General features: G+C 43.2%; 1 protein-coding gene across 2 annotated transcripts in view; it reads left to right on the top strand.

The window, feature by feature from the left end:
- znf385d (zinc finger protein 385D) overlaps positions 1–12,220 on the top strand; it is a 262,192-nt gene that overhangs the window by 90,658 nt on the left and 159,314 nt on the right. The gene's annotated exons all lie outside the window — the stretch shown is intronic.

Raw genomic sequence — 12,220 nt, 5'->3', positions numbered from 1 at the left:
AAAATAACGGTGAGGAAAAAATATTAGCATTCCAGCGTTCTACCCTTTCAAGCTATTTTTGCTTCGCTAATTTTGCAGCCGTAACCCTTTAGAGTCATATAACTTGCTTAAAGCAGCCCACACAGCTGCCTGTTTTAAAAGCATTATAATTGGCTGATTGGCATTGGTGAAAAATAACAATGAGGAAAAAAATATTAGCATTCCAGCATGCTACCCTTTCAAGCTATTTTTGCTTCGCTAATTTTGCAGCTGTAACCCTTTAGAGCATGGGTGTCAAACTCTGGCCCACGGGCCAAATTTAGGCCGCCATGTAATTTATTTTGGCCCTTGAGACAATATTAAATTAACATTAGAGCTGGCCCGCCGGTATTATACAGCGGCGGTGCATTCACCGCTAATTTTAATACTTGCCAACCCTCCCGATTTATCCAGGAGACTCCCGAATTTCAGTGCCCCCGAACCCCCCACCCGAAAATCTACCGGGACAACCATTCTCTCGAATTTCTCCCGATTTCCACTCGGACAACAATATCGCGGGCGTGCCTTAAAGGTACTGCTTTTAGCGTCTTCTACAACCTGTTGTCATGTCCACTTTTCCGCCATACATTCAGCGTGCCGGCCCAGTCACGTAATATATGCAGATTCTACACACACACACAAGTGAATGCAAGGCAAACTTGGTCAACAGTCATACAGGTCACACTGAGGGTGGCCTTATAAACAACTTTAACACTGTTAAAAATATGCACCACACTGTGAACCCACACCAAACAAGTATGACAAACACATTTCGGGAGAACATCCGCACTGTAACACAACATCAACACAACAGAACAAATACCCAGTCCCCTTTGGAGCACTAACTCTTCCGGGACACTACAATATACACCCCCGCTACCAACAAACCTCGATTTTGCATGTCACTATAAAGTTATGTAAGCCTTGCTTGTTCAATATTCAATGCAAAACTTGTTTGGGTCCCTATTAAAGGTTAAGTTGTTCAACTTTGGCCCGCGGCTTTGTTCAGTTTAGAATTTTGGCCCACTCTGTATTTGAGTTTGACACCCCTGCTTTAGAGTCATATAACTTGCTTAAAGAAGCCCAAACAGCTGCCTGTTTTAAAAGCATTATAATTGGCTTGGCTGATTGTCATTGGTGAAAAATAACAATGAGGAAAAAATATTAGCATTCCAGCATGCTAACCTTTCAAGCTTTTTTTACTTCGCTAATTTTGCAGCTGTAACCCTTAAGAGTCATTAAACTTGGTATTATTACGCCTTCATTGGGGTCCTTCAGGTATTAGAGGGGCTGTCACGCCAAATGTCTTCCGGGGGGAAGGTTTTTGTAGGGGGGAAGAAATTTGGCGTGACAGCAGCTTAAATTTTGCCGTAGAAAACAGTGGTACGATTTTTCCATTTTTAGTGATATACTGTAAAAACACAATGGCAGCTCAGTCGCCAAATATGTACAGTAAAGGTACTATTTTGGTATTTTTCAGTAATACATCGTAAAAACAACAACCTTAGATTTTACTGTGAACAAAACTGGCAACTCATTCGCCAAAACTTTACCCCAGAAAACAGTTCCTTCCTTACTAATAGATCGTTAAAAGCAAAAAACATACAATTTACAATTAAAAAAAATGGCAGGTGAGGGGCCAAAAATTGACTGTAAAAAAACAAACAAATAATGATACTTTTTATTTTTACTTACATCGTAAAAACGACCATAGATTTTAGGGTGAAAAAATCTGGCAGCTCAGTCAGCAAAATGTTTTCCCAACGAAGAGAAGTACTGATTTTGCCATTTCAGTAATACATCGCAAAAAAAACAGCAAAAAAAACCTAGTAAAACAAAATGACAGCTAAGTCACCAAAAATTCATTGTAAAAAAACTGTGGTACTATTTTCGCATTTAAAGTAATACATTGTAAAAACAACAACCTTAGATTTTACTGTGAAAGAATTGGCAGCTCAGTCGCCAAAATTTTACCCCAAAAAACTGTTGCCCTATTGTTCTTTCCAAAGTAATACATCGTACAAAAAAACATAGATTTACAACATTAAAAAAATGGCAGGTGAGTGGCCAAAAATTGAATGTAAAAAAAAAGGTGATACTATTTTTTTACACTTACAGTAATACATCGTGAAAACGACCACAGATTTTAGGGTGAAAAAATCTGGCAGCTCAGTAAGCAAAATGTTTTCCCAGAAAAGAGAAGTACTGTTTTTACCATTTCAGTAATACATCGCAAAAACAAACCATAAAAAAACAGATTTTACAGAATGACAAAAAGACAGCTAAGTCTCCAAAAGTTCATTGTAAAAAAATGGTGGTACTATTTTCGCATTTACAGTAATACATCGTAAAAACAACAACCTTAGATTGTAGGTTAAGAAAACATTGGCACCATTTTTCCTTTTACAGTAATACATCGGAAAAACCAAAAACTTGGCAGTTGAGTGGCCAAAAATTCACTGAAAAAAAAAAGTGATAATTTTTTTCCCCACTTAAAATAATACATCGTAAAAAAGGCTACATATTTTAGGTTGGAAAAAAAACTGTCAGGTCAGTCGCCAAAATTTGTTTACTGCTCTTATATTCTCAGTGGTGCATTGTACAAACAGAAAAAACTTGGATTTTACAGTTTAAAAAATGGCAGCTGAGTAACCAAAAATTCACTGTAAAAAAAACAAACATATATATTTTTTTCAAGTACAGTAATACAATGGAAAAACATCTATGGATTCTAGGTTGGAAAACAACTGGCAGCTCAGTCGCCAAAATTTTACTCCAGAAAATGGTGGTACTGTTTGTAAATTTTTAGTAATACATTGTAAAAAACCCCAAAAAATTAGTTTACAGTAATACATTGTACAAACGACCAAAGATTTTATGGTGAAACAAATCTGGCAGCTTTGTCGCCAAAACTTTACCCCAGAAAATGTTTTTACCATTTTTCCTTTTTCAGTAATACATCACAAAAAAAAATAAAACATAGATTTTACAGTAAAACAAAATGACAACTAATTTGCCAAAAATGTATTGTCAAAAAAACTGTTTTACAAGTTTTCGCATTTACATTGGAAAAAGAACAACCTTAGATTTTACGTAAAAAAAAAAAATGGCAGCTTTGTCGCCAAAACTTTACCTCAGAAAACATTGGTACCATTTTTCCTTTTTCAGTAATACAACACAAAAACACACAAAAAAAACATAGATTTTACAGCAAAAAAAAAAAAATGTTAGCAAAGTCGCCAAAAATTCACTGTAAAAAAACGGTGGTACTATTTTTGCATTTACAGTAATACATTGGAAAAACAACAACCTTAGATTTCACATAAAAAAAAACTGGCATCTTCGTCACCAAAACTTTACCCCAGAAAAAAATGGTACCATTTTTCCTTTTTCAGCAATACATTGCAAAAACAAAACAAAAACATAGATTTTACAGCATAAAAAAAAAGTCAGCAAAGTAACCAAAAATTCACTGTAAAAAAAACTGTGGTATTATTTTTTGCATTTACAGTAATACATTGGAAAAAGAACAACCTTAGATTTTACGTAAAAAAAAATGGCAGCTTTGTTGCCAAAACTTTACCTCAGAAAACATTGGTACCATTTTTCCTTTTTCAGTAATACATCGCAACCCCCCCCCCCCCCCCCTAAAAAAAACCCCATAGATTTTACAGCAAAAAAAAAAATGTCAACAAAGTCGCCAAAAAATCACTGTAAAAAAACTGTGGTACTATTTTTGCATTTACAGTAATACATTGGAAAAACAACAACCTTAGATTTCACATTAAAAAAACTGGCAGCTTTGTCACCAAAACTTTACCCCAGAAAAAAAATGGTACATTTTTTCCTTTTTCAGCAATACATCACAAAAACATAGATTTTAAAGAATAAAAACAAATGTCAGCAAAGTCACCAAAAATTCACTGTAAAAAAACTATTTTCGCATTTACAGTCATACATTGGAAAAAAAACAACTTTAGATTATACGGTGAAAAAACTTGCAACTCAGTCGACAAAATTTTACCTCAGAAAACAGTAGTACTATTTTTCCTTTTTTTTTGGAAAGCCCATTCTAAAACCTTAATTCTAGCCTGATTTAGCCATTCCTTTATTACTTTTGACATGTGTTTGGAGTCATTGTCCTATTGGAACACCCAACCGCGCCCAAGACCCAACCTCCGGGCTGATGATTTTTACTTGTCCTGAAGAATTTGGAAGTAACCCTCCTTTTTCATTGTCCCATTTAAAGCACCAGTTCCATTGGCAGCAAAACGGGCCCAGAGCATAATACTACCACCACCATGCTTGACGGTAGGTGTGGTGTTCCTGGGATTAAAGGCTTAACCTTTTCTCCTCCATACATATTGCGGGGTATTGTGGCCAAACAGCTAAATTTTTGTTTCATCTGACATCACATGGACAAAGATAAGACCTTCTGAAGAAACAAGTCCATGTCAGGAAACCAACAAATTTAGCTCAACTTGCACCAATTTTGTCAAGAGGAGTGGTCAAAAATTCAAGCAGAAGCTTGTGGATGGCTACCAATAGCGCCTTATTTCAGTGAAAACTAGCCAAAGAACATGTAAGCCAATATTAACATTGCTGTAGGTATACTTTTGACCCAGCAGATTTGCTCAAATTTTCAGTAGACCCGTAATAGATTCCTAAAAGAACCAAACTTCATGAATGTTTTTTGTGACCGACAAATATGTGCTCCAATCACTCTATCACAAAAAAATTAGAGCTGTAGAAAGGATTGGGAACTCAAGACAGCCATGGCATTATGTTTCTTTACAACTGTATGTAAACTTTTGATCGCGGCTGTATGTTATTATGAAAATGAACAACAAAAAACGGATTGCGATTTATCTTGTTTGTCGAGGTGTCGCCGGTGAGGGAGAAGAGAAAGTCGAAGCAATCAGGTACACATCTTCGGGAAAAAGAGGAAAGAAAAGAGAGGAGTGGAGCCAAAGATAAAGCAAAGGCGAGGTCTCTCTCTGAGTGCATTGGAGCCAGAGCCATTACAGCCTCAACATTTTTACAGGCATTGTCAGCCAATCTAACTGTTGCTTTACTGCAGTCAAGGATGCGTTGCCATGGCGATCAACAGCACTTTTTGAACCGCGGTAATAAAAGACACATTTTTTCATTTTTTTTCTCCAAACCGACTAAAGTCCTGCTGGAGGCACGTAGAAATGGAATTAGAACTCGAAAGATGTGAAATAATTTTGTCATATTTGTAAAAAATACACCTTGAGAGGGGAACTCTGACCTTGGAACTGGAAAAGGTTTTTGTCATTTTGTGTAGGTTAAATGTTTGCAAAATTAGCTCCAAAAGCTCGCGCTTTAGCTGACTTTCTCTGACCTTGGAACTGGAAAAGGTTTTGTCATTTTGTGTAGGTTAAATGTTTGCAAAATTAGCTCCAAAAGCTCGCGCTTTAGCTGACTTTCTTGGCTTTGAGGGCCAACAAAAGCCAAATGGTACACATGACCTTCATAAATTTGACATTTTCCGAGAGAGGACATGTCACCAAGCCATCTCGCGGGTTCCTCCCTGCAATAGAGGTCGACTCGCAGGCTCGGACAGACCTACATGCCGGAACAATGTTCAGGGGACCGCAAGTCTCCCGATTGGTCGGCCAGCAGGGCCGCACTAAGCCATCTCGCGGGTTCCTTTCCTGCAATAGAGGCTGACTCGCAGGCTCGGACAGACCCACATGCCGAAACGGTGTTAAGGGGGCCTCAAGTCTCCCGATTGGTCGGCCGGCGGCGAGCGGGACGGCAGGGCCACACCAAGCCATCTAGCGGGTTGATTCCCTGCAATAGAGGCCGACTCACAGGCTCGGAGAGACCCACATGCCGGAACAATGTTAAGGGGACCGCAAGTCTCCCGATTGGTTGGCGGGGAGCGGACCGGCACGGCTGCGCCAAGCCTTCTCGCAGGTTCCTTTTCCTGCAATAGACGCCGATTCGCAGACTCAGACAGACCCACAGGCCATAACAATGTTCAGGGGACCGCAAGTCTCTCGATTGGTCGGTCAGCAGGGCCGCGCTAAGCCATCTCGCGGGTTCCTTCCCTGCAATAGAGGCTGACTCGCAGGCTCGGACAGACCCACATGCCGGAACGATGTTATGGGAGCCTCAAGTCTCCCGATTTGTCGGCGGGGAGTGGACCGGTAGAGCCGCACCAAGCCTTCTCGCGGGTTCTTTTTTCTGCAATAGAGGCCGACTCGTAGGCTCGCACAGACCCACATGCCGGAACAATGTTAAGGGGGCCGCTAGTCTCCAGATTGGTTGGCCGGCTGGGAGCAAGTGTCAGGGTCACACCAAGTCATCTCGCGGGTTCCTTCCCTACAATAGAGGCCGACTCGCAGGCTCGGAGAGACCCAAAGGCCCTAACAATGGTAAGGAGACCACAAGTCCCCTGATTGGTCGGTCGGCGGGGAGCGGGGCGGCAGGGCTGCACAAAGCCATCTCGCGGGTTCCTTCCCTGCAATAGAGGCCGACTCGCAGGTTTGGAGAGACCCAAAGGCCCTAACAATGGTAAAGAGACCACAGGTCTCCCGATTGGTCGGTCGGCCGGGAGCGGGGCGGCAGGGCCGCACCAAGCCATCTCGCGGATTCCTCCCCGCAATAAAGGCCGACTCGCAGGCTCGGACAGACCCACATGCCGGAACAATATTAAGGGGGCCGCAAGTCTTACGATTGGTCGCCCGGCGGGGAGCGAGCCGGCAGGGCCACACCAAGCCATCTAGTGTGTTCCTTACCTGCAATAGAGGCTGACTCGCAGGAACGGAGAGACTTAAAGGCCCCAACAATGGTAAGGGGACCGCAAGTCTCTCGATTGGTCGGCCGGTGGGGAGCGGGGCGGCAGGGCCTGGACATGCCATCTCACAGGTTCCTTCCATGCAATAGAGGCCGGCTCGCTGGCTCGGAGAGACCCACATGCCCCAACAATGTTAGTGGGCCGCAAGTCTCTGAGTGGTCAGCCAGCAGGGAGAGGGGCGGCAGGGTAACACCAAGTCATCTCGCGGGTTCCTTCCCTGCAATAGAGGCCGACTCGCAGGCTCAAAGAGACCTACATGTCCCAACAATGTTAGGGGGCCACTATTCTCCTGATTGGGTGGCTGGCGGAGAGCGGACCGACAGGGCTGCACCAAGCCATTTCACGGGTTCCTCCCCGCAACAGAGGCAGTCTCGCAGGCTCGGAGAGACCCACATGCCCCAATGATGTTAAGGGGTCGCAAGTCTCCGAATGGTTGGCCAGCAGGGAGCGGGGCGGAATGGCCACACCAGGCCGTCTCGTGAGTTCCTTCCTTGGAGAGACCCACATGCCCGAACAATGTTGAGGGGCTGTAAGGACAATGTTAAGGAGTCGCAAGTCTCCGAATGGTCGGCCAGCAGGGAGCGGGGCGGTATGGCCACACCAGGCCGTCTCTTGAGTTCCTTCCTTAGAGAGACCCACATGCCCGAACAATGTTGAGGGGATGTAAGGACAATGTTAAGGGGTCGCAAGTCTCCGAATGGTCGGCCAGCAGGGAGCGGGGCGGTATGGCCACACCAGGCCGTCTCGTGAGTTCCTTCCTTGGAGAGAGCCACATGCCCGAACAATGTTGAGGGGGCTATAAGGACAATGTTAAGGGGTCGCAAGTCTCCGAATGGTCGGCCAGCAGGGAGCGGGGCGGTATGGCCACACCAGGCCGTTTCTGGATTTCCTTCCTTGGAGAGACCCACATGCCCAAACAATGTTGAGGGGGCTGTAAGGATGTTGCCTTCTTCTGATGTCTGCTCAGAATTGGCACCAGCTGTGGCTGCAGTACCCTTCTCAAAGCCGAGTCTCGAAGAACCAGATTTCACGAGAATTTACGGCCCATGACGCAAAACACCTACAAGTCGCGAATATACTGTATCGACATTTGTTAAATATCGCTTTTATTTTGCAAAAAACTGTAATGAAAACACAGCTAATGTGTTTACAGTGGTCCGAGTTCCTCTTTACAACAAGAGTACTCCACTGTTTTTAGGGTTTTGTAGTAAACCGGAAGGGCGGTGTGGTGTCATTCTCAGGCCTGATTTGGCCCCCGGGCCGTCAGTTGCTGCTGGTCACTGCAAGGTTTAGACTCTCGGTTGTGTTGAGGAAGGAAGAACAAGAGAAAAAAAAAAGAAAATGAGCCGTAAAGTTCTTGTCCGGATAACTCGCCATCTCACAATGGATAGAATCATTGAGGAGGGCAGATCGTGTCGAATTGAACCTTTTGGAGTGTAATGAAAGAGAAACTTGAAAAAGAAGGGGGCAGCAGCTTTCTGGTTAACACACAACGTTTCTGAGTGTGTGTTGTGTCTCTCGAGGCCTGAAAATAGGATCTGTCTCCCCCGCAGCCGACATTTGTCTTGGAGAAACAATACAAAGTCCATTTCCCCCCGCAGAGTAATCAGGAGTGTGATTTATTGATTTTGCGCGCTGACGTGCACATTGGGAAATTGCTTGGTAGTGCCCTCCCACGTACGGGACACACACACACGCACGTGCATACAAAGAGACCTGATCACTGTCCATTTGGGTATGGACCCACCATCACTAAGCTCATGTTAGCCTTTGGGCTGAAAGGAATTAACTCGGTTTTGCCTGCTCTGTCAGTTAAAGGGGTCATATATTAATGTTCAATCTACGTCTAAAACATTGGCATTGGGTTGTATGGTATACCAGTACTAGTATAGTACCGCGATACTTTTGAATCGTGTTCAGTACTATACCGCCTCTACACCCACCCGCTCTGCCCGTCGTCATCACGTACCCTAGGATTATTTATTTTTTTAATAAAGCCAATAATGCAATTTTTTTGTGGTCCCCTTTATTTATTAACGTATCGAAAAGGACCAAAAAGTATCGAACTACATTTTGGTACCAATACCAAAATATTGGTATCGGGACACCAATTAGGTCTCTGCTTTTTGCAGATGATGTGGTCCTGATGGCTTTATCTGGCCGGGATCTTCAGCTCTCACTGGATCAGTTCGCAGCCGAGTGTGAAGCGACCGGAATGAGAATCAGCACCTCCAAGTCCAAGTTCATGGTTCTCGCCCGGAAAAGGGTGGAATGCCATCTCCGGGTTGGGGAGGAGACCCTGCCCCAAGTGGAGAAGTTCAAGTACCTAGGAGTATTGTTCACGAGTGGGAGAAGAGTGGATCGTGAGATGGACGGACGGATCGGTGCAGCGTCTTCAGTAATGCGGACGTTGTACCGATCTGTTGTGGTGAAGAAGGAGCTGAGCCGGAAGGCAAAGCTATCAATTTACCGGTCGATATACGTTCCCATCCTCACCTATGGTCATGAGCTTTGGGTCATGACTGAAAGGATAAGATCACGGGTACAAGCGGCCGAAATTAGTTTCCTCCGCAGTGTGGCGGGAATCTCCCTTATAGATATGGTGAGAAGCTCTGTCAATCGGGAGGAACTCAAAGAAAAGCCGCTGCTCCTCCACATTGAGAGGAGCCAGATGAGGTGGTTCGGGCATCTGGACAGGATGAAACACCAAATGCCTCCCTAGGGAGTTGTTTAGGGCACGTCCAACCGGTAGGAGGCCACGGGGAAGACCCAGGACATGTTGGGAATACTATGTCTCCCGGCTGGCCTCGGAACGCCTCGGGATCCCCCGGGAAGAGCTAGTCGAAGTGGCTGGGGAGAGGGAAGTCTGGGCTTCCCTGCTTAGGCTGCTGCCCCCGCGACCCGACCTCGGATAAGCGGGAGAAGATGGTCGGATGGATGGATGGTATCGGGACAACACTACATTGGTATGTGGTCTCTACAACACGCAACGATGGTGTTTTAGTCAATATTTTCAATAAATCTTACTTTACATTTATTTCCAAGCCTCTTTCTGAGTGTCTCTGAAAACAAGCTGTTTTTAAAGGCGGGTTCTTTTTAGATGCAAATGAACACTTTTTTTTTAAAACGTCTCCGCCCTGTTGGCCGTGTTGTAGCCCCAGCAGTACAGCTCCCATGCCGACAAATATAAGTTGAAACTAGGGACGTTGAATTAACATCAATTTCCTCCGTCTTCGTGGGTGAAATTTGGCTGCGTTTGCTGGCCAGTGATGAGCGACAAGCGGGAAAATAGTGAGCGGAAATGGACAAAGAAAAGGTTACATTATGGAAATGGATTAACTGGCTGGAATATAAAGATAATAAATGTGGATATGCAAAAGTGCATCATATTTATCCGTAATCTATTTATTTATATCTGCACCTTATTGCTCTTTTATCCCGCACTACCATGAGCTAATCCCAGAAGCTTTCTTTCTTATCTGTACTGTAACGTTCAAATTTGAATGATAATAAAAAGGAAGTCTAAGTCTCAGTCTAATATCAGCTACGAAGCCCTGGAAAGTTGTTCTCCCTGACAGGAAAAGACTATTTTTTGGCCGTGAGCCGTCTTCACTGGAGAAAATGGCAGGTGGTCCTTCACATCCCTGCTTAGATTACAGTTAAGTGGCACAAAATTGTAGATTATTGTATCTGCTTGAGTAAAATGGGATAAAAGATAAAAATAAATGAAAGACGGTAGGCAGGACATCGAAAGGGGACTTTTTGTTTTTTATTGCAAATAGTCCAATCCGTCGTCAAAACATGTCGAGACACTTCCAGCTTCAAAATAAAAGCGCACCTCTTTACAGTACCTTGGGTCTCACTACATTAACAAAATAAAAATGTCTTAATTGTATTACATTACGATCATGCTATGGTCAAAGCAGTTCTGTTATGTAATCTGTGATATTTGCACCCAAATAAATCTGGTACAACAGTTGAAGATTATAAAAGGGGACATTTTGTCGCAGATTGAGGTAAATTGTATACTTTTATAACATGTTTTGGTTGATAGTCCTCAACAGCGTTGGGTTGGTTACTGAAAACCAGTAACTAGTTACTTTATTCCAAAAGTAACTCTGTTACTAACTCAGTTACTTACACCAAAAAGTAATGTGTTACTGTGAAAAGTAACTATTTAGTTATTTCTTTTAAAAAAAAACTAATAAAAATAAGGCTCCCATTATTGCCCTTTTAGCCTTCATTTTAGTACTGTTATTGCACTGGAGAATAATACAATCTGTTGATAAACTTCAATGCATTTGCATCACTGAACTCTGCTATGCAATGTGATCTACATACAACACACACACAAGCTATGTTTCAAAGGGCCAATTTATTTTGGGCCAGAACAAATCGACAAAACTATTTTAAATAGCTGCAACATAACATACATAAGTAACAAACCGCATAATAACAACATAGCTGTAAACCTGGCTTCACCCAAGGACATGATTATATGTCATGTCACTATATACAGCACACATACACAAAGCCTAACCAGGCGTTTTTTTCTCTCTCAAGGAATTGTGAAATAAAATCATGTCTTCAGGAGATCAACACTGTACTGAAGCCCAGAACACTACGCATTTCCCCAGTTTTAGTTTAGAGAAAAGGAAAGATTGGCCTGGCCCACTAGGATCCCTCTTTATGTTTTATAGTCTATACATTGAGAGTGATGTGATTATCAAACACTCTAGAAGTCTAGAATGAAAGAGTATACAAGAGAATTGACAGAGTGTGTGTGTACCTTCAGTGCTGAATTATGAGCAGACGCACAGTTTGGAGTGTTTTCTTTGGCTTGCTTTCCATGTTTATGTACTCACTGTCCACTGTGTCTAGGAACTTGGAACATGTTATCCGTGCCATTTGCTGTTTGATGCCCGATATCATGCTAAAAAGCTGCCTGAAATCGGGTGAATCCACTGTATAAAAAGCCTGCATGTCTTCTACCACATACGCTGCAATGTCTTTATCAATGTTGTCCTGGTTCGCAGTCCCTCCGCTAAAATCCAGCCGCTGTGTGTCTCTTTTTACTGCATGGCTTCGTCGAAGCATGTTGCTTTTGTAGTTGTTTCGGCAGATTTGAATTGCTCTTTTTGGCAGTAGATGGGATCTTTGATCCAAGACACAACTGTCGAGGCGAGGACTATGGCAGGGTTTGTTTTCCCGAGATGCAAAGACATTGGAGTGGACATGACGTGAAGGTAGGGATATGATTTCATTTTACTATAAAAAAGGAACAAAGGGGTGGAAACAAAGGGCGCAAACAAATGGCGCGCACAAGGCGCAGAACAAACCTGGCTTTGAAAACAATAAACTAGCAATTGGGCAAAA

Source organism: Nerophis ophidion, linkage group LG11 (assembly GCF_033978795.1).
Source record: "Nerophis ophidion isolate RoL-2023_Sa linkage group LG11, RoL_Noph_v1.0, whole genome shotgun sequence".
NCBI classification, from domain to species: Eukaryota; Metazoa; Chordata; class Actinopteri; order Syngnathiformes; family Syngnathidae; genus Nerophis; species Nerophis ophidion.
This window is presented reverse-complemented; position numbering and strand designations above follow the sequence as displayed.